Source organism: Pongo pygmaeus, chromosome 9, assembly GCF_028885625.2.
Source record: "Pongo pygmaeus isolate AG05252 chromosome 9, NHGRI_mPonPyg2-v2.0_pri, whole genome shotgun sequence".
Classification (NCBI taxonomy): domain Eukaryota; kingdom Metazoa; phylum Chordata; class Mammalia; order Primates; family Hominidae; genus Pongo; species Pongo pygmaeus.
Genome location: NC_072382.2, coordinates 25,584,995 through 25,606,887, shown reverse-complemented (window position 1 = coordinate 25,606,887; position 21,893 = coordinate 25,584,995). Strand labels below are relative to the sequence as shown.

Here is a 21,893-nt window from a genome sequence, read left to right as displayed (position 1 = left end):
AACCTTGAAAAAAGGTTAGACGAATGGCTAACTAGAATAAACAGTGTAGAGAAGACCTTAAATGACCTGACGGAGCTGAAAACCACAGCATGAGAACTTCAACACGCATGCACAAGCTTCAATAGCCAATTTGATCAAGTGGAAGAAAGGGTATCAGTGACTGAAGATAAAATTAATGAAATAAAGCAAGAAGACAAGATCAGAGAAAAAAGAATAAAAAGAAATGAACAAAGCCTCCAAGAAATATGGGACTATGTGAAAAGAACAAATCTACATTTGATTGGTTTACCTGAAAGTGACGGGGAGAATGGAACCAAGTTAGAAAACACTCTTCAGGATATTATCCAGAAGAACTTCCCCAACATAGTAAGGCAGGCCAACATTCAAATTCAGGAAATACAGAGAATGCCACAAAGACACTCCTCGAGAACAGCAACCCCAAGACACGTAATTGTCAGATTCACCAAGGCTGGAATGAAGAAAAAAAATGTTAAGGGCAGTCAGAGAGAAAGGTCAGGTTACACACAAACGCAAACCTATCAGACTAACAGCAGATCTCTCAGCAGAAACCCTACAAGCCAGAAGAGAGTGGAGGCCAATATTCAACATTGCTAAAGAAAAGAATTTTCAACCCAGAATTTCATATCCAGCCAAACTAAGCATCATAAGTGAAAGAGAAATACAACCCTTTACAAACAAGCAAATGCTGAGAAATTTTGTCACCACCAGGCCTGTCTTACAAGAGCTCCTGAAGCAAGCACTAAACATGGAAAGGAACAACCAGTACAAGCCACTGCAAAAACATGCCAAATGGGAAAGACCATTGATGCTATGAAGAAACTGCATCAATTAACAGGAAAAACAACCAGCTAACATCATAATGACAGGATCAAATTCACACATAACAATATTAACCTTAAAAATAATGGGCTAAATGCCCCAAGTAAAAGACACAGGCTGGGAAATTTGATAGGGTCAAGACCCATCAGTGTGCTGTATTCAGGGGACCCATCTCATGTGCAGAGACACACACAGCCTTAATTAAAATAAAGAGATGGAGGAAGATCTACCAAGCAAATGGAAAGAAAAAAAAAGCAGGGGTTGCAATCCTGGTCTCTGATAAAACAGATTTTAAACCAACAAATATCAAGAGACAAAGAAGGCCATTACATAATGGTAAAGGTATCAATTTAACAAGAAGAGCTAACTATCCTAAAGATATATGCACCCAATACAGGAGCACCCAGATTCATAAAGCCAGAACTTAGAGACCTACAAAGAGAGTTAGACTTCTACACAATAAAAATGGGAGATTTTAACACCCCACTGTCAACATTAGACAGATCAATGAGACAGAAAGTTAACAAGGATATCCAGGACTTGAACTCAGCTCTGCACCAAGCAGACCTAATAGACATCTACAGAACTCTCCACCCCAAATCAATAGAATGTACATTCTTCTTAGCACCACATCACACTTATTCTAAAATTGACCACATAATTGAAAGCAAAGCACTCCTCAGCAAACGTAAAAAAACACCAGAAACCACAACAAACTGTCTCTCAGACCACAGTGCAATCAAATTAGAACTCAGGATTAAGAAACTCACTCAAAACCACATAACTACAGGGAAACTGAACAACCTGCTCCTGAATGACTACTGGGTACATAATGAAATGAAGGCAGAAATAAAGATGTTCTTTGAAACCAATAAGAACAAAGACACAACATACCAGAATCTCTGGGACACATTTAAAGCAGTGTGTAGAGGGAAATTTATAGCACTAAATGTCCACAAGAGAAAGCAGAAAAGATCTAAAATTGACACCCTAACATCACAATTAAAAGAATTAGAGAAGCAAGAGCAAACACATTCAAAAGCTAGCAGAAGGCAAGAAATAACTAAGATCAGGGCAGAACTGAAGGAGATAGAGACACAAAAACCCTACAGAAAATCAAGGAATCCAGAAGCTGGTTTTTTGAATAGATCAACAAAATAGATGAACCACTAGCAAGACTAATAAAGAAGAAAAGAGAGAAGAATCAAATAGATGCAATAAAAAATAATAAATGAGATATCACCACTGATTCCACAGAAATACAAACCACCATCAGAGAATACTATAAACACCTCTACACATATAAACTAGAAAATCTAGAAGAAATGGATAAATTCTTGGACACATACACCCTCCCAAGACTAAACCAGGAAGAAGTTGAATCTTTGAATAGACAAATAACAGGTTCTGAAATTGAGGTAATAATTTATAGCCTACCAACCAAAAAAAGTCCAGCACCAGATGGATTCACAGCTGAATTCTACCAGAGGTACAAAGAGGAGCTGGTACCATTCCTTCTGAGACTATTCCAATCAATAGAAAAATAGGGAATCCTCCCTAACTCATTTTATGAGGCCAGCATCATCCTGATACCAAAGCCTGGCAGAGACACAACAACAACAAAAAAAGAATTTTAGACCAGTGTCCCTGATGAACATCAATGCAAAAATCCTCAATATAAAACTGACAAACTGAATCCAGCAGCACATCAAAAAGCTTATCCACCATGATCAAGTCAGTTTCATCCCTGGAATGCAAGGCTGGTTCAACATATGCAAATCAATAACTGTAATCTATAACATAAACAGAACCAATGACAAAAACCACATGATTATCTCAGTAGATGCAGAAAAGGCCTATGCCAAAACTCAACAGCCCCTAATTTTAAAAACTCTTAAGAAACTAGGAATTGATGGAATGTATCTCAAAATAATAAGAGCTATTTATGACAAATGCACAGTCAAGATCATACTGAATGGGCAAAAACTGGAAGCATTCCCTTTGAAAATTGGCACATGACAAGGATGCCCTCTCTTACCATTCCTATTCAACATAGTGTCTGAAGTTCTGGCCAGGGCAATCAGGCAAGAGAAAGAAATAAAGGGTATTCAATTAGGAAAAGAGGAAGCCAAATTATCCCCATTTGCAGATAACATGATTGTATATTTACAAAACCCCATAGTCTCAGCCCAAAATCTTCTTAAGCTGATAAGCAACTTCACCAAAGTCTCAAGATACAAAATCAATGTGCAAAAATCACAAGCATTCTTATATACCAATAACAGACAGAGAGCCAAATCACGAGTGAACTGCCATTCACAAATGCTACAAAGAGAATAAAATACCTAGGAATCCAACTTACAAGGGATGTGAAGGACCTCTTCAAGGAGAACTACAAACCACTGCTCAATGAAATAAAAGAGGACAGAAACAAATGGAAGAACATTCCATGCTCATGGATAGGAATAATCAATATTGTGAAAATGGCCACACTGCCCAAAGTAATTTATAGATTCAATGCTATTCCCATCCAGCTACCAATGACTTTCTTCACAGAATTGGAAAAAACTACTTTAAAGTTCATATGGAACCAAAAAAGAGCCTGCATTGCCAAGACAATCCTAAGCAAAAAGAATAAAGCTGGAGGCAGCACACTATATGACTTCAAACTATACTACAAGGCTATAGTAACCAAAACAGCATGGCACTTGTACCAAAACAGGTGTATATATATATACCAATGGAACCTAAGAGGCCTCAGAAATAACACCACACATCTACAACCATCTGATCTTTGACAAACCTGACAAAAGCAAGAAATGGGGAAAGGATTCCTTATTTAATAAATGGCGCTGGGAAAACTGGCTAGCCATATGTAGAAAGCTGAAACTGGATCTCTTCCTTACACCTTATACAAAAATTAACTTAGGACGGATTAAAGACTTAAATGTTAGACCTAAAACCAGAAAAACCCTGAAAGAAAACCTAGGCAATACCATTCAGGACATAGGCATGGGCAAAGACTTCATGACTAAAACACCAAAAGCAATGGCAACAAAAGCCAAAATAGACAAATGGGATCTAATTAAACTAAACAACTTCTGCACAGCAATAGAAATTATCATCAGAGTGAACAGGCAACCTACAGAATGGGAGAAAATTTTTACAATCTACTCATCTGACAAAGGGCTAATATCCAGAATATACAAAGAATTTAAACAAATTTACAAGGAAAAAAAAAACATCAAAAAGTGGGCAAAGGATATGAAGAGACACTTCTCAAAAAAATACATTGATGCAGCCAACAGACACATGAAAAAGTGCTCATCATCACTGGTCATCAGAGAAATGCAAATCAAAACCACAATGAGATACCATCTCATACCAGTTAAAAGGGCAATCATTAAAAAGTCAGGAAACAACAGATGCTGGAGAGGATGTGGATAAATAGGAATGCTTTTATACTGTTGGAGGGAGTGTAAATTAGTTCAATCATTGTGGAAGACAGTGTGGCGATTCCTCAAGGATCTAGAACTAGAAATACCATTTGACCCAGAGATCCCATTACTGGGTATATACCCAAAGGATTATAAATCATGCTACTATAAAGACACGTGCACACATATGTTTATTGCGGCACTATTCACAATAACAAAGACTTGGAACCCACCCAAATGTCCATCAGTGATAGACTAGATTAAGAAAATGTGGCACATATACACCATGGAATACTATGCAGCCATAAAAAAGGATGAGTTCGGCAGGGCACGGTGGCTCATGCCTGTAATCCCAGCACTATGGGAGGCTGAGGCGGGCGGATCACGAGGTCAGGAGACCAAGACCATCCTGGCTAACATGGTGAAACCCCGTCTCTACTAAAAATACAAAAAGTAGTCAGGCGTGGTGGCGGGCGCCTATAGTCCCAGCTACTCGGGAGGCTGAGGCAGGAGAATGGCATGAACCCGTGAGGTGTAGCTTGCAGTGAGCCGAGATCATGCCACTGCACTCTAGCCTGGGCAACAGAGCGAGACTCTGTCTCAAAAAAAAGGATGAGTTCATGTCCTTTCAATGGACATGGATGAAGCTGGAAACCATCATTCTGTGCAAACTATCACAAGGACAGAAAACCAAACACCGCATGTTCTCACTCATAGGTGGGAATTGAACAATGAGAACACATGGACACAAGGCAGGGAACATAATACACTGGGGCCTGTCAGAGGGTGGGGGGATGGGGGTTTTGGGGGAGGGATATCATTGGGAGAAATGCCTAATGCAAATGACAAGTTGATAGGTCCAGCAAACCAAAATGCCACATGTATACCTATGTAACAAACCTGCACATTCTGCACATGCACCCTATAACTGAAAGTATAATAATAATAAAAAAAAGACAAGTCGAGATTTTTCAAGTACCCAACTTTTTGACATGGTTTCAAAGGTAAGCAGTCTAATGTACCAAGTGTGAAGACAGTTATGTAAACAGATTAACATAAGATTGAAAGCCATTAGAATAGGAGTCAGTGTATTTTGCATCTGTCTAGCCTTTGAGTTTAGAAAAGATTTTATGACTGCATCAGGTTCCTAGCAGTGTTGTAACAAAGTACCACATAAAACTGTGTGGATTAAATCAATAGAAATTTATTCTCTCATATTTCTGGAGGCTGGAAATATGAAATCAAGGTATCTTAAGGGAAATGCAGGTTCTGGTGGCCAGATCTCAACATTTTTCTAAAAGTATCCTGAAATATTGTTGTTTTTAAAATATATATGTATAATTTTGAATTCTAGAACTGTGGCAGTTAATTAGAAATTCCTTCTCTTTTAATAATTATTGGGCAGATTAATCCTGTATAGCCCAAGTAAAGATCATGTGGGCTCGATTCAATTTATAATTTTTAAATATACATTTGCATGTACACACAAACATATATTTGTGGAAAAAACATCACAACTCTAAATTATAAACCCAGGTGCATGCATGCCAAGGAGACAATGACATTCTGTCTTTAAGGAATCCTGCAGCATTTATATTTTTCTGAGTACTGCATAACAAGGCCATTTCTTGCTGAAGGAATATTTTTATTATCTATCTTGCATGTTGACTTGCTTATAAGTGCCTTATTGTTAGATGTTTGCTTAAGACTTTTCTTTTATGACTGTAGCTTGACATTAAAATGTGTTACATGGATCAGCCTGGGTGTTGTTAAAGTCACTTTGAGGGGCTTTTTTCAGACTTTCTATATTTCGTTGATAAAACATTGCTATTGCTAAAGCCTCTGGGATTGAGTATAAGACCAAAGTCTTAAACAACTGTTTCGTTCATATTCAACCAAGCTCTATATTCCATGCAGGGTCTCATTAATGAAATATGTTTCTTTGAACATTAGTAAACATGAATTTTTGTGGTACAAATTGTCATTAAGGTCTTGGAATAAAATTCTCTAGATTTCTTGGCAAAATATTTGGTCCTGTTTTCATTTCCTTGAGGGAAAAACACATGAAACTTCATAAACTATGGTACCCTCCTTATATTAGTGCCAGGTGTTAAAAAGATACAGCATTCAACTCTGTAATTCACCAACAATTTTTTTTTGAATGATTAATCTGTGCTCAGCTTTGTGTTACAATCTATGACATCATTCATGTTGTTAGCTCTGAAGCCTTGAACCCTTGAGAAAGAAAAGGTTGAAAAATTTCCTTAAGTGGTTAATATATACCAAAAGGGTCTCTTCCTAACTCCTATCACATCATGATGAACACACTAATACTAATACTATAACTCAAGATATCCATAATTATAAATCCTGAAATTTCTACCCATACACCAATGAATAGCAATAGACTCCATTAACCATACTGGCCTAAAGATGTCTGTGTCAATTCAAACTTTCCATTGTGTCTAAATATATATATTCAAATAGATGCCATAAAAGCATTTTAAAGAAGAAACAAGTATAATAGGAGTTTATTGTAACACATTTAAGGAATGAAATAATTATCCAGATTTCAGAAGCAATGTTGGGATTGGGATACTAGTAGAAGATACTATGGTAAGGAAGTTAGGAGACCTCAGATTCTTGCCTAAGGCTGTCTTGCTTCTCTGCCTCACAAGGTCCTCAAAGAACATAAAACACAAGAAATTACAGCAAATAAATGTCAATTCACAAGCTGTCTTTAAGCTTGACAAATCAATGAAAATCTCCAGTGAGCCAGATTAGACCAAATTAATGAGTACAGGAGCTAAGTGCAATTTAGAATCTAGGCACACATCACATGCCAGATCCAGCAGGAAAAGAGACAGAAACAGAAATCCACTGCCATGTGCTGAACCTTTGCAGCCCAGTGATCTCACTCTCTTACAAACACAGCCCAGCAAATGTTCTGGAATCTCTCCAGTCAAAAGCATGGTTCTTCCTCTAGAGGACAAGAGACGATGGGAGCATATAAAGGAGGTCTTGAAGGCACACCTTTCTTTAGATATGAATGCCACTTCATGGACTGTCTAAAATAAGGCAAATGTACTACATATATATTTACATATGCATACATATAAATATATATGTAAATATATTTATTTTATAATTATATATCAATGGCCACACATTTTGTGAGACAGTCCTAATATTATGTAAGCATATTTTTTAACAAGAATGAACCATAAAATGTGTAATTTAATGTGATTTTATATTTATAGGCTTTTTAAAAAAATCAAATGTATAAATTGGAAAATTATGTCTCTTATTAGAACACATGAACAGATTTAATAAAATGCGTTCCCCAGTTGTATAAATAATAATTTCAACACTACGCTGTCATTGTAGGAACAGGAGTATATACAAAAAGCAACAGCCCAGATGAAGGAGGGATTAATTCTATGGGAGACACAAATAAGCAAATCCCAGAAAGTTCACTCAAAAGGCACTATCTATTTGGAAGGATAAACTGTAATTCAGACGATAGATGGCGAGTGAAAGGCATTCCTGTTAGAGGAAAAAAAATGCTTAAAGGCTTAAAAAGGTAAAAGAGTGGGCTATGTTTGCATGAGAGCAAGTAGTTGATATCTGTACATTATGCCTCAAATGTGGAGACAGAAGTGATTTATATAGTCCTGTAAGAGAATAAGCATAAAGCTCTGTAGCACCTTCTCAAAAGCCTATTTATTATACTATCTCTGTTCTGTACTTTGATTTACTTCTCCTAATATTCCAAAATCATTTTTTCAAGTGAAAATCTAATATTACTATCTTGATTAGTAACCTGCATTGTCTACGGAGAATATTCTTACAGGAAACTAGTGATGGCTAATAACCAGCAGGAGGGTGTCCTGTGGGTGTCCAGCACCTGCAGCTTGCCATAGTGAAAAGGAAGCATGTTAGGAAATTAATCACTGGAGAGTAGGGAGTGGCCAAGAGACCTTGATGCATGAAATAGACAGAGCCAGGTTTAGATTCTTTGGTACAGTGGGAATCGCTCATCATTCATGCAGTTTATTTCATCAGAATTTGTCTAGCACAGCTTGGTCGTGCAAACATTGAACACTGGGAGAACCAAACAAGCAAAATAGATTAAGACAGCTATGTTCATTACAATTCAGAACAAGTGTAAAGTCATCCCAGAACATTTTACAATATGTACCTTCTCCAGGCACAAGATTAAAACAAATACTTGCTTAGTATCAATATTAAACTTAAGTCAGAGAATTTTTTGGATTGACTTTAGCAGACTTTATAGTAGTAACCAGATTGTTATTCTAGAACCTTCCAATACTGATCCAGTGCCACAGAATTTTACAGTTGATTTTCTTGCTGTTGCACTGGGACATAATCTTTTTTTTTCTTTTTTGCTTTTATTATTTTTCAATTGAATTTTTACTTCAGTGTTCCCAAAGTCAGAAAGCAAATTGGATTATACAGTAAAAATTACAATGTCCATCCATATCTCCTCCTCATATGCTTTTATTTCTTGTGTATAGTTCCAGATACATTTTATGGAAATATGAACAGCTAAAACTATACAATCTTTTCCTCTTTTTATACAAATAGTGGTATATAAAACACACTATATAAAACTTTTATGTTTAACCAGTTTTAAGTGATTTAGAATGTCTCAAAATGTTTGCCTTTACAAATAATGTTGCAATAAATAACTTCGTTACATGTAATTTTGAGCTTATGCAAGTATAGCTCTAGAATAAAATTAGGAAGTCTAATTGTAGAATTAAAATACATGAACAATTATAAAATCCAGTAAATACTGCCAGAGTACCCCCTTTTTATTTATTTCAAAAATTTACACTCTCACTAGCAGCAAATGAGGGTGTCTTCAGTACTTTGGGTCTCCAAATCCCACATGTAAAATTGGTGAGGTTTTCATTCTCTTCCTGAATGTGTTTCTCAACTTGAAGATAAATGAAAACTCTTCCATGTCCCCAATAAAAACAAAAACATACAACCTCAATAACAAAAGGAAGAATGATTCTTCCTTTTGTTAGGAAAAAAGATATAAAAGAAAGACATAAATAAAGTGGATTCCAGCAGAATTTTATTTCAGTTACAAATCCAGCAGATAATATTTAAGTGTTTTGTTTTGTGAAAATCCTGCTGATGACTAATGTTACCAAAGGTGAATGTGAGAATGACAAAAATCGATTAATATAGCCAGAAATTCCTTATGCTATGTTTTTTGCATGCTTTGTGGTTTTCTTTGAGCACATTTGGTTTCATCTATTTATCCAAAATGTTGAAATATCCACATATTAAAGAGCTACAAAATGAATGTATGTGGCAAGACCTCTTGCATCTAGCAATGGTAAAACAAAAGACTCTTTCTGATTTTGAGAATCCACTTATTATGATCCAAGTAACAATTAGGCAGGAAAAAAATTCACAGTGAAATAATTAAGAACAATTATCACATTATTGAGTTTGAGAGGTATTTCAGTTTCAGGTAATTGATTCCAATTACCTGTGAATCAAACGGATGTGCTTGTAACCAACGAAACATTTCCAGTGCTTCCAAGAAGCTAACCCTAGTAGTCTAAAATATCACTTTAGGAATGTACAAAAATAAGAAGAAAGGTAAATTATGAGAGGTTGTTTTGTTGTTGTTGTTGTTTGGTGTTTTTGTTGTTGTAGATGAAGAGGGTAATTCTGACCAGTAATATGCACAATTATCACCTAAGGGCTTGGTTAAAATGGAAATTCTGATTCAGTAATTCTGCAGTGAGGCCTGAAATTCTGCCTTTTAAGCAAACTGCAGGGTGATGTCAATGCTACTGGCTCATGAACCACATGAAGGTATAGAGAAGAGAAATATGAACTAAGTTGGTAACACTTTAATCCCTATGTCAGACTTTGAGTGTATTATGGTGTTATAACCTCTTGCTGCATGCGTGAAGTTTATGGATAAGTTCAACTATAATCTATGCTATTTTCATAAGAAGAACAGAAAAATAAAACAACTTAACACCTTTCCCTATTAATAGAAAAGCATCAGAGAGAAAATTCACAGCATCTTCCTATGAAAAGAATAATACTTGTTAGTGATTATATTAGTTTGGTGAGGCTGCCATAAGAAAGTATTATGTTGGTGCAAAAGGAATTGTGTTTTTTACCATTATTTTAATAGACTAGGTTGTTAAACAACAGAAGTTTTCCTATAGTTCTAGGCTAGAAGTTCAAAATCAAGGTCTTGGCAGCTTTAATTTTTTCTAAGGGCTTTGAAAAAAGAATTTTCTAGGCCTCTCTTTATGGTTTATAGATGCTGTTTTCTTTTGTTGTCTCTTCACGTCATCTTTTTTCTGTGTATATGTCTGTGTCCAAATTTCACCTTTTTTCTGTGTATATGTCTGTGTCCAAATTTCACCTTTTTATAAGGACATCAGTCATGTTGATTACTTCTGTAAATGCCCTATCTCCAAATATGGTCACATTTTCAAGTATTGGGGTTTAGGACTTTAACTTATGAAATTTTTTTTTCTTTTTTTTTTTTTTTTTTTGTGAGATGGAGTCTTGCTCTGTCGCACAGGCTGGAGTGCAGTGGCACGATCTCGGCTCACTGCAAGCTCTGCCTCCCGGGTTCACACCATTCTCCTGCCTCAGCCTCCTGAGTAGCTGGGACTACAGGCAACCGCCACCATGCCCAGCTAATTGTTGTATTTTTAGTAGAGACAGGGTTTCACCAAGTTGGCCACGCTGGTCTTGAACTCCTGACCTCAGGTGATCCACTCGCCTCAGCCTCCCAAAGTGCTGGGATTACAGGTGTGAGCCAATGTGCCCAGCCTAACTTTTGAAATTTGAGGTGAACAGTTACACCTGTAACAGAATTTCCTCCAATTCTGTTGCATTCTGCCCAAATCTCTTACCTGTAAAATGGGTAAAGTATGCTATGGAAACAATGAAATAATTACATTCAGCAGGCATAAACAGCAGAAGGCATCACTCACTCTTCCGGCTATAATTACAAGGGTATATATTAATTATATAGAGTAAATGTTGAAATTATCTTCCATTTAGTGGCTAGAAAGATAGTCAGGGACAAATTAAGTACATGAAAGTAAACATCTAGACCTACTTTTGCATCAAGCTTCTATTACTCATTAGGTCTGTGACTTTTCACTCGTATGAATTCCTTAAGACATGTTCTTATCTGTGAAATGGGATCAAGTAGTTTCTTATAGGTACTTATTATCTTGTGTGATAGATTGTATTATTGTGCTCAATTGTATTAGTCAGGACAAAAAACACATCAGTAATTTGAACACGAAAATTTTAGTATATCTAATCATAAACTGACATAAGGTGGTTAAATTAAAAAAAAGAAGATAAAAGAGGATTGTAAAGGGCACACACATAGCAAATGCAGGGAGCAGCTGCCACCAAAATGAGAGAGAACAAGGAAGTGACAAACTGCTTAGAAGACTGTCCCCTCAAGGGTGAGATTCAAATGCTTTGGAGAAGGTGTATCTACCTTACCATAGGAGTATGCATCCTGTTGGTCTGATTTGAAGCTTGTATGCAGAGAAACTTGCTGGGGGGTAAGACTGCAGCTAGCCGGTGGACTTCTGATGTGACTGCTACCATGCCTCCTACACAATGAGCTTCAGACTGCTACATTGTGGGGTGCGAGGAGGGGGGAGGGATAGCATTAGGAGATAAACCTAATGTAAATGATGAGTTAATGGGTGCAGCACACCAACATGGCACATGTATGCATATGTAATAAACCTGCACATTGTGCACATGTACCCTATAACTTAAAGTATAATAAATAAATACATAATTAAATAAATAAAATTAAAAAAAGAAAAATAAATAAAATAAAATAAAAATAAAAATTAAAAAACCCTCACTGGAACCATGATACGCTTGCCAGATAAAGCACAAGACATTCAGCTACACATGAATTAACCAATGAATAATTTTTAGTATGTCTCATACAATATTTGGGGTATATAGTATAACGAAATTATTCATTATTTATCCAAAATTCAAATTTAACTGGGAATCCTTTATTTTGTTTGCTAAATCTGGCAATTTTAATCCGGAAGGAAAACCTTTGCTCCTGCTCTGGCTTTGCAGTGTCCCTCCAGCACCCTCTATTGACCAACATTGAGCTGACTAAAGAGAAATGTTTACAGGGTCCAGCTCCAGTATCACACGGCAAGGCAATAAAATGAAGATTTGGGGCTGGGTCAATACATCAATGATTCCCCTCCTCCAACCTTTCCTGTTAGAAAAGTATAACTTACTTTCTCCTTAACAGGTGATTTGCTGTATCTCCTTAACAGGTGATTTGCTGTATGCTGGTGTGAGACTAATGAACATCCTCACTCCATTGATTTTGAGTTTGGCCATCTGATATGCATTGATTAGTGGTATATGAGCAGATGTAATGTGTGCATCACTAAAGCAAAAGCTTTAAGAAGACTTGTGAATTTCCACAAGTTGTTATTGTTTCCTTCTGTCATGAAAATAGTATATCCCAAATAATAGCTATTTCTTCAGCTTAGATTCCAAAATGAGAAAACTCTTGGAGAAGATATTTTGCAGCTCACTCACAACTGCTAGCAAGTTATGCAAAAGAAAAGAAATGTTTGCTCTGGTAAGCAACTGAGATTTTTCCTGTTTTAAAAACTGCAACAGACTAATACACTTAACATATATAAAGCACTGGTTATAGTTCTTAGCATATCACTTAACTTTGAATTAGATAAACAACATGGCATATAAAAAGTAACATACATTTTGAAAGAAGAAAGATTTGCATTCTAAATAAAGCTTTATTATATATTAATGTTAATGTAATAATCCATCATAAAGAGAGCAGATAACCCAGAAAAAAAGAGAGAGAGCAGATAACCATGGAAGGATAGCAGGCTAGATAATAACACACTCAGACTATTGTAGAAAAATTACTCAAATTCAGCAAACTTTTTCTGTGAATAGTCAGATAGTAAATATTTTAGGCTTTGTAGGACATATGGTGTCTGTTGCAATGACTAAACTTTGTCTCAGCAGTGCTAAAAGAACCACAGACAATATGGAATGAATAAGGGTGGCTGTGTTCCAATAATTTTTTTTTTTTCAAAAACAGGAGATGGGCTAACCACAGGTCATAGTTTGCCAGCTACTTCTCTGACAGAACTATTCCACTCTTACCCCTCGACATGTAGTTCCCCACTAAAATCCAGAATAATCTATTTAAAATACAAAACAAATCAAATTTTATTCCGCTTAATAACCTCCTTGGTCTTTCCAACATACTTAGAACAAAATCAAGACCTTGTATCATGACCCCTAAGACTGAATAAGTTCTGAGACCTGTTTAATTTTCCTAAGCCATTTTGAATGTCGCTCTCTCTGCAATAAATGACTTATGGTTTCTTGTTCTAGTCATCACTGTGGATGCCATTCTTGGTAGGCCCTGACTGTACTCACACAGTTGCAACTTGTCAATTTCCTTCGTGCTTCCTAGAGCGCCCCACACCTCCTGTCCTGGGCTTCTTTATTGATGCTGCCATGTGGGAAAGCAAGACTCTCACTTGTTGCCAAAACATGCACATTCCAGGTGTGCAGGGGAGTAATATGTTGTGGTTTAAACACTTGATCAATGGGCAATGGTAGCTGGTGGGTAAATTTTCTCACTTCTTCTTGAGACAGTTTATATGATTTCTCAGAGAATTCCTAAAGAGCAAGCCAACAGTCACTCTTACCTGATAAGAGTTAGCTTGATAACATATCCTCATATTGGCTCTACTGCCTATTAGGTTTCACCCTCCTTGTGCCTACTTCTGCTCTCTGAGTTTTTACTTTTCAATAGTGGCATATAATCTTCACAGGGCAGGAGCATCACCATCGTGGACAAGCACCTTAATCAAAAACTGCCTAAATCCAAAGGGCATGAGCCTAATGGCTAAGGTCAGCATAACGATAAACCAGAAATAACATCTCCAGCCAGAAACATTCCAAACTCCTCCCTGACCAGAGACATGCTAGCCTCAAGATAATGTCCTTTGCTGGAAAGATGTCAGCCCCAAGATATCCTCCCCTCTGCCCAGAGACATTCCAATCCCATCATAAAACTTCTCCTCCACACAGAAACATTCCAAGCTTGTAATAAGCCTCCTTACCCTGAAACCAATATATACTCTTAGTCTGTAAGAGAAAGCACTCCTGACCAAAAAAAATCAGCCAGAAGCACCTCTCAGGTTTTTAATCTAAAATAAACCTGTCTTTGACTGTCAAGCCACATTTCATGTTTCTTTCCTTTTTCTTAGCTCTTACAAACCTTTGTCTAGGGCCTGGCATTTGGGAACACAGACTGAGGTACCACATCTCACTCTTGCTTTTCTGGCCACACCACCCTTTTGTTTTCACTGGAACTTGGAAGCTTGTTCTTATCCTAGGGCCCTTGCACTTACTGTTCTGTCTGCACCCAGATCTTTGCGTGGATGGCTATTTTATGTCATTCAGACCTCAGCTCAAATATCACCACCTCAGAAAAGCATCCCCTGGCTAAATCCAGACAAATGAAATCTAAACAAACACTCTGCTATTCTATATATATTACCAGGTTTAATTATTTTCATAGCTCTTGGTACTATAAAAATTCTGATTGCTGCATTTAGTTGCTTTGTTATTCTCTCTCTTGCCACTGCCTTTGGTGAACCCCCAGGAGATTGTAAGCTCCATATGAAAGGAACTGTTGTCCACTATGCTTCCTGATGCACCTCTACATCTAGAAGAGTATCTAGACCTAAGAGGCACAGGGTACACATTGTTTAATGTTAATGAATAAATGGGAATTCAAACTAGGGAAGAGGCTGTGATTTGAAAACCTAGTTAACTAGAAGCCACTCTTATTAGTCAGCTGTATAATACATCCTCATGTTGGCTCAATCAGCTTCAGGGAACCATAATCAAAGGAACAATGTAAAACGGGCAGAAAATGAAGTTTATCTTTGGAAAACAGAATGATTGTTTCTGAGATGGGCACAGCTAGATCTACACTGAGTTCCCAAAATGGCCAGATAATATTTGGAATCCTAAAAGAGAGAGAGTTTTTTTTTAAAAGCTTTTAAGGAAATTGGGTCATCAATTGGAGTACCTAATTGGTAATCTGCATAATAAGAAGGCTAGCCCATTGGGTTAACCCATTTGTACTGGAGTGAATATGTGAATACAAGGAGAAGTAGCTACATATGTAAAGTATTAAATCTTTCTGAATCAATTAAATGCATCCTGGTTCACATCTGGACATACTAGATAACTGGTTGTGAAATAAATCCAAGCATTTGATCACTTTCAGAGAAACACTTTTAAGAACTTATACTTTGTAAGTTCATTTCCCTCTCACTTTGATGAGGGCTGAGCTATGATCAGGTATCAACCATGGCTTTGAGAAATGAAATTCTAGGAAAATGAGGATAATTAAATGCAACCCAAAGTGGCATAAGGGACTTTTCTTCCAAATCTGCTCCTAGGACCCATGCTTTATTTTAGGTTTAAATGATAGAGGATGATATACAGTGCAGATTGCCCATAACTTTTTTAATTTAACAAAATAAAAATCCGACAAAAATCAAAATCTTTTCATGTTGCCTCATTTTAGAATAGTTTACATTCTAACACTGGAGAATTGTCAGAGAGTCTGCCCCATTATCAATGAGATCATGTCTTTATCCTTTGATTCCTTATGTTCATCAAATTATACTGTTTTATCACATAATTGGCTTTAAGTTTAACATTGTGTCTGATACACAGCAGTCACTCAGTCCATGCTTCTAAAATCAAGAAGTCCTTATGTAGCTTTCGATTTAATGCACCGTTGCTACTGTCTTAGGCTGTGCTTATTGCTACAACAAAGTTCTATAGACTGAGTAGCTTCTAAGGAACAGAAATTTATTTCTCACAGTTCTAGAGGTGGAAAGTCTAAGATTAAGGCACTGGCAGATTTAATGTCTGACGAGGGCTCTATTTCTTTTTTTTTGAGAATGAGTCTTGCTCTGTCACCCAGGCTGGAGTGCAGTGGCATGATCTCGGCTCATTGCAACCTCTGCCTCCTTAATTCAAGGGATTCTCCTGCCTGAGCCTCCTGAGTAGCTGGGATTACGGGGGAGCACCACCACGCCTCACTAATTTTTGTATTTTTAGTAAAGACGGGGTCTCACCATGTTGGCCAGGCTGGTCTCGAACACCTGACCTCATGATCCGCCCACCTTGGCCTCCCAAAGTGCTGGGAATACAGGCATGAACCACCGTGCCCAGCCAGATCTATTTCTTACAAATGACATCTTGCTTTGTCCTCACATGGCAAAACAACAAACAAGCTCATTAAAATGGAACCCTCATGCTGTAATCGCCTACCAAAGACTCCATCTATTAACACTATCACCTTAGGTGTTAGGTTTCAGCATATCAATTTTGAAGGAACACAAACATTAAAACCATAGTGGCTACCAAGGGACAGGTTGCAGATTGCCATTTTAATCCCCTCCCATAATATCATCTTTCTGTATCAAGATGCTATTCGAACTTCTTTTCAAAAACACACAATTTCCTATAGCAAGAAAGAAGCATATAATCATTTGTGCACCAAAACATAAGCTTCTTGACTTCAGATGGAACTGTGACTTTTAAATGCCCTGGGATACTGAGATGCTCTCTTTACTACATGCTATGGCTTCAAGTCCATTTTTCTCAAAGAAAATACCAACTTGTCCCAAATTAAAACTCAGTCTTCTTAGTTGAGCTATGTACAAGATGTGAATTCATTGGAGAAATCCTGGAAACTTCCTTTTCTTAGAACAAACATTTATTTCTCCATTCTCTCCCAACTTTTTCTGACATCATTTTACTAGAAAGAAATGAAAGTCCTTTTAACTTATGTAGGTAGCATCCATAGCCTATAATGGAAAGACTGTTGAGGTCTCAAAAAGAGAAATGATTTCTCAGCTGAGAGTTTCACTTCTAGTGGCACGGAGGGTAGGAAAAACTTAAAACAAGAGTTAAAGAAAAGCCTTTTTTAAATATATTTGGCCCTAATGTGGGTAAAAGACTCAAAAGGCCTAGAAAGAAAGGAAAATGAATCATTCTTAAAGCTCTTTAAGAACTCAACCAATTCTACCTGAGAAGGGAAAAAAGTGATTCAGATCTAAAGCTCTTGAATGCAATTTGGCTGTGCTAAAAGCAAGAGCCTATGACATCTTCATACTAGAAATGGAAAAAAATGCTTTTGGAAAATATGGAAATCATTCCTGGATGTCACACTCTTTCTTCTCTAAGAAACTCACATTAACCCTTGAAGAAGAGCCTTCACTTTAGTTACTGTCTTGATCATCCTACCCTTAGCTAGTTAAATATTGCCACCAACCTTTTTTTTAATTGTTAAAACTCTGTTTAACTGTGGAAATCTGATGGGTTATCCTAGTCATTGAGATCAGTAGAAGAGTTTAATCAATTTCTAAAAAATAAATCAACTTTTCATGCCCTTTATAATCTCAATGTAACACATTGCAATTCATAGCCATTACACTACATTTATCTTTAATGAATAATAAATGGTACATTGGTATTGATTGAACAAGCGATTAAATATTCCATCAGTGGCAGAACACAAAAATATTTTTTAATTATTAATAAGCCACCAGCTTTGCTTGTCAGGTACAATCATCTTTTTGTTGGAACAACTTATTTTCATTTTTATTATCATAGGCAAGTGCAATCAAATGCCATTTCAAACCACTTCTGGTCAATCTCCAGCATAGGACCGATAACTTCTAGTTTCATTTCTTAACAGCTATGAAGGGCAATAGATTTGGCAAAAAAAAAAAAAAAAAAAAATACATATGAAACAGATGTGGAGTTCATGTAAAAATCCAAGAAAGAGAATTATAAAAAAAAATTTTATTAGATTTTCTCATACTGATTTCAAAGGATAGGTATAATAAAGTACTTGTGAAATTTCATGAAATATTACATACATAAAACTTTCAAGACTTTATAGACTCATCATATGTACAAAAGAGTTTACCCTTATCAAAAGAAGAAGAGAAAGAGAGAAATTAAAACTGTGTGCAGAACATGGTGACAAGATTCTAAATGAACTAAGAGGGGAGCAAATATTTAAAAAATTGGAGTTTGATTAAAGTAACCCATGGACTATAGTTTGAATGTGTGCCCCTCCCAGCTGCACATTGAAACTTCATCCTGATTGTGGTAGTATTAAGAGGTGAGCCTTTTAGAGAAATGATTAAATGCCTTATGAATGGGCTGGAGGAAGCTAGCTTAAGCCCCTTTTCCCCTTCTGATTCTGCCAACCATGTGAGGACACAGTGTTCATTCCCTCAGGAGGACACAGAAACAGGACGTCATCTCAAAAGCAAAGAGAGCAGCCTTCACCAGACATCAAACCTGGTGGTCCTTGACTTTAAACTTCCCAGCCTTCAGAGCTGTAAGAAACAAATTTCTATTATGTATAAATTACCCAGTCTGTAGTACTTGTTATACCAGCACAAATGGACTAAGACACAAACCAAAGAGCATGAGGACATTAATTTCCTAAGGTAATTTTCACAGAATTCAGATACAACCGTGAGGTGGGAAGTTATGAACACATTTATCTGACACATATTTATTAAATTTCATTAGACTTTTAAGGTCTTAGACGTTTGAAACTCCTTGCTAAAACTTTATGATCTATAAGAACAAAGCAGACATAGGCCCTGCCCTCAAAGTCTTACAGTGCTTTGGAAAGAAAAAAAAAGGCACGTAAATATCATCTAAATTATGAAATATATTATTGTGTGAAATTAGCATGTTATATTTATATTTGTTTCTCTGGCATCTAACACAATTCCTGGCACAGTTAGAAAAATGTAAATTAATTTATTCAAGACAAATTTATTGAATATCTATTATATGTTTCATCAAAATACTAGACATGCAAAGATGAATAAAACATTGTCCTTCATCAGCCCACAGTTTAATAGAAGAATGAGATAGTAAACATTTGTTGAGTTGAATTGACAAATTTATGATCATTGCACTTCAGGAAATCTCAACCTGAAAAATTCTAAAATGAAAAAATAGCAAAAGTCATGGGAGACTGTAGAGAAATGGTATAATGACTAGATATCCACATATCATCCATTAATCATCATGGAGTTTGACTCCAAGTAATATAAAACCTGACAGAGCTTTAGAAATATGGATTTCTTTCTTTTTTCTTCATCTTAAAAAAAATGGAGGTCAATAGTTTCAAGTGAAGTTTCATTGACTCAACAAGGTTGGAGCCTCCAGTGGCATGTCTGTAATTTTCTTGGCCTTTCCCTTATGATTGAAAATGATTGAAGCAGCTCTACATCTCATCTTCACGCTACACTCAAGGCAGGAAACCAGAGCTGGTTCAAAATACAAAAATTCACTTCCCTCTTCTTACTTTCTTTGAGCAAAAGAGTCTCCCAGTACCCCTCCCCCGCAGACCCCATATCCCATCAGACTGCTATTATGTCTCATTGCTCAGAATTTGGCTACATGACTGCCTTTAAACCAGCAGCCCAGCCCACCTCTTCTGCAAAAAAAAAAAAAAAAAAAAATTCCAGGCTACTGTTTTAGGAAAGAAGACAGAAGAGAGATTTTTTAAGGATGTGAAGCAAATAGTGCTGGCCACAGATCCTTAGCAAAAGGAAAAGAAACTAGGCATAGAAACAAATGAGATGGTACATATCTGATAAAAAACAACTTGAAAATGGCAGATATAAATGACAAGGAAGGCGTACATTAAAATAGATAAGTGGTTCCTACCTGAAGGCGTCTGCAATGTGACAGGGTCAGTGTTTGAAGGGCATTTTCAATCCTATTAATACAGAAAGAAAGAAAGAATAGAACAATTTATCACTAGGGCAGAAGGTACACCTTGTATCAACTGGCATTTATTGAGCACTTATTACTTGTAAAGCTTTTTGCTAGTCAATGGGGACCATTCAGAAATCTGTCTTTCTCTTGTATTTTGGCCCTTCTGCTGCTCTTGATTTCCAAAAACTCATTCAATATATATAGGAAAGAATGTATCTGAGTTTTGAGACAACATTATTTAAAAGTGGCTAAATAGTCCCTGAATAAAATTTTTTAAAAAAGTGAGAAGGCAGGTGATATGGTTCAGCTGTGTCCCTGCCCAAATCTCATCTTGAATTGAAGCTCTCATAATCCCCACATGTTGTGGGAGGGACACCCTGGGAGGTAATTGAATCATAGGTGTAGTTTTCCCTATACTGTTCTTGTGGTAGTGAATAGGTCTCACGAGATCTGATGGTTTAATAAGGGAGCGGGTTAAATAAGGCAGTCCCCTTTCAACTGGCTCTCATTCTCTCCTTTTGCCCGCCGCTACGTAAGAAGTCCCTTTCCTCTTCCTTCGTCTTCTGCTATGATTGTGAGGCCTCCCCAGCTGTGTGGCACTGTGAGTTCATTAAACCTCTTTCCTTTATAAATTACCCAGTCTCAGGTATGTCTTTATCAGCAGCATGAAAATGGACTAATACAGCAGGTTTCTGAATTGTCATAGTGTAATCAAAGTTTCCCAGCTGGACATCCAGCATACTGGTGCAAGGAGGAGGCAAACAGTGTATCTACTTGGGGCAGCCAAGCAGGGTCAGGGTTTAGTTACTGCCTGAAGTCGCTTCTGTTTACCCCCATGTGCCTTATGCATATTATCACTTACAATACTCTGCAATTGGAAAAGAGTTGGATAATCCCGCTATAAATGACAGTTTGATATTGGACCATGGAAAACTTCTAAATGAATTATTAATTCCATAGTTTGCATACAACTGGGAAATAGAGAAATGATTATTTGGGGTCAGCATGCATTCACCAGGACACCTACTCCCAAACAAACATTGTTTTCCTTTTGTTGAGACATTGAAATGGGTGGATACTCAAAATGGATTCTCTAATAATGTCATAGAAGTTAAGATGAGACAGTACTCTCTAAATCTTCACATAGCACATTAACATAAATTAACCAAGCCAACTCAAGAAATTGCACTGATTTTTAAAATTAACAGTTTCTGATTACCAAAAATATCATGGTCACTCCCAAGATCTCATAATACAAACATTGTGTTCAGGCCTTTTCTATGAAACAAAAAAGATAAAAAGATTCCACAATGTCCTCTTCCCCAAGCATCTTCACAGAAGAAGTGGCATTTGAGTGGAGTCATAAGGAAGAAATGAAATTTTCTTATGTGTATCTGGGAGGACAATTCAAGTTGTACTACTCTTGTCAATCATTGTGTGTGTCTTCTATAGAAAGGAGGTGCATTCAAACACAGAAAGAATGCACCAAGTGACAACGAGAGAGCACAGTGATGGGTACAGAGAACAGAAGAGAAGTAGAGGCTTTTCCATTTTACCAAAAGTTGAACTAAATCTGTACAATTAACTTCTTTTTTTCATAAGATAGCCAAAGTCGGCTGTTACTTCTCATAAGAGAAAGAGGCTACCTGAATCATACTGTAGCAGAAGAGTGTAGTAAGGCTAAGAGAGAAGAGG

The 21,893-nt window shown here is 36.7% G+C and overlaps 1 long non-coding RNA gene across 1 annotated transcript in view; it reads right to left on the bottom strand.

Annotated features, from left to right (window-relative positions):
* Positions 1–21,893, bottom strand: part of LOC134740332 (uncharacterized) — a 200,168-nt gene that overhangs the window by 82,891 nt on the left and 95,384 nt on the right. The window contains exon 4 of the long non-coding RNA XR_010127725.1: positions 20,148–20,199. This is a non-coding gene — a long non-coding RNA (uncharacterized LOC134740332). The remainder of the gene's footprint in view (positions 1–20,147; positions 20,200–21,893) is intronic.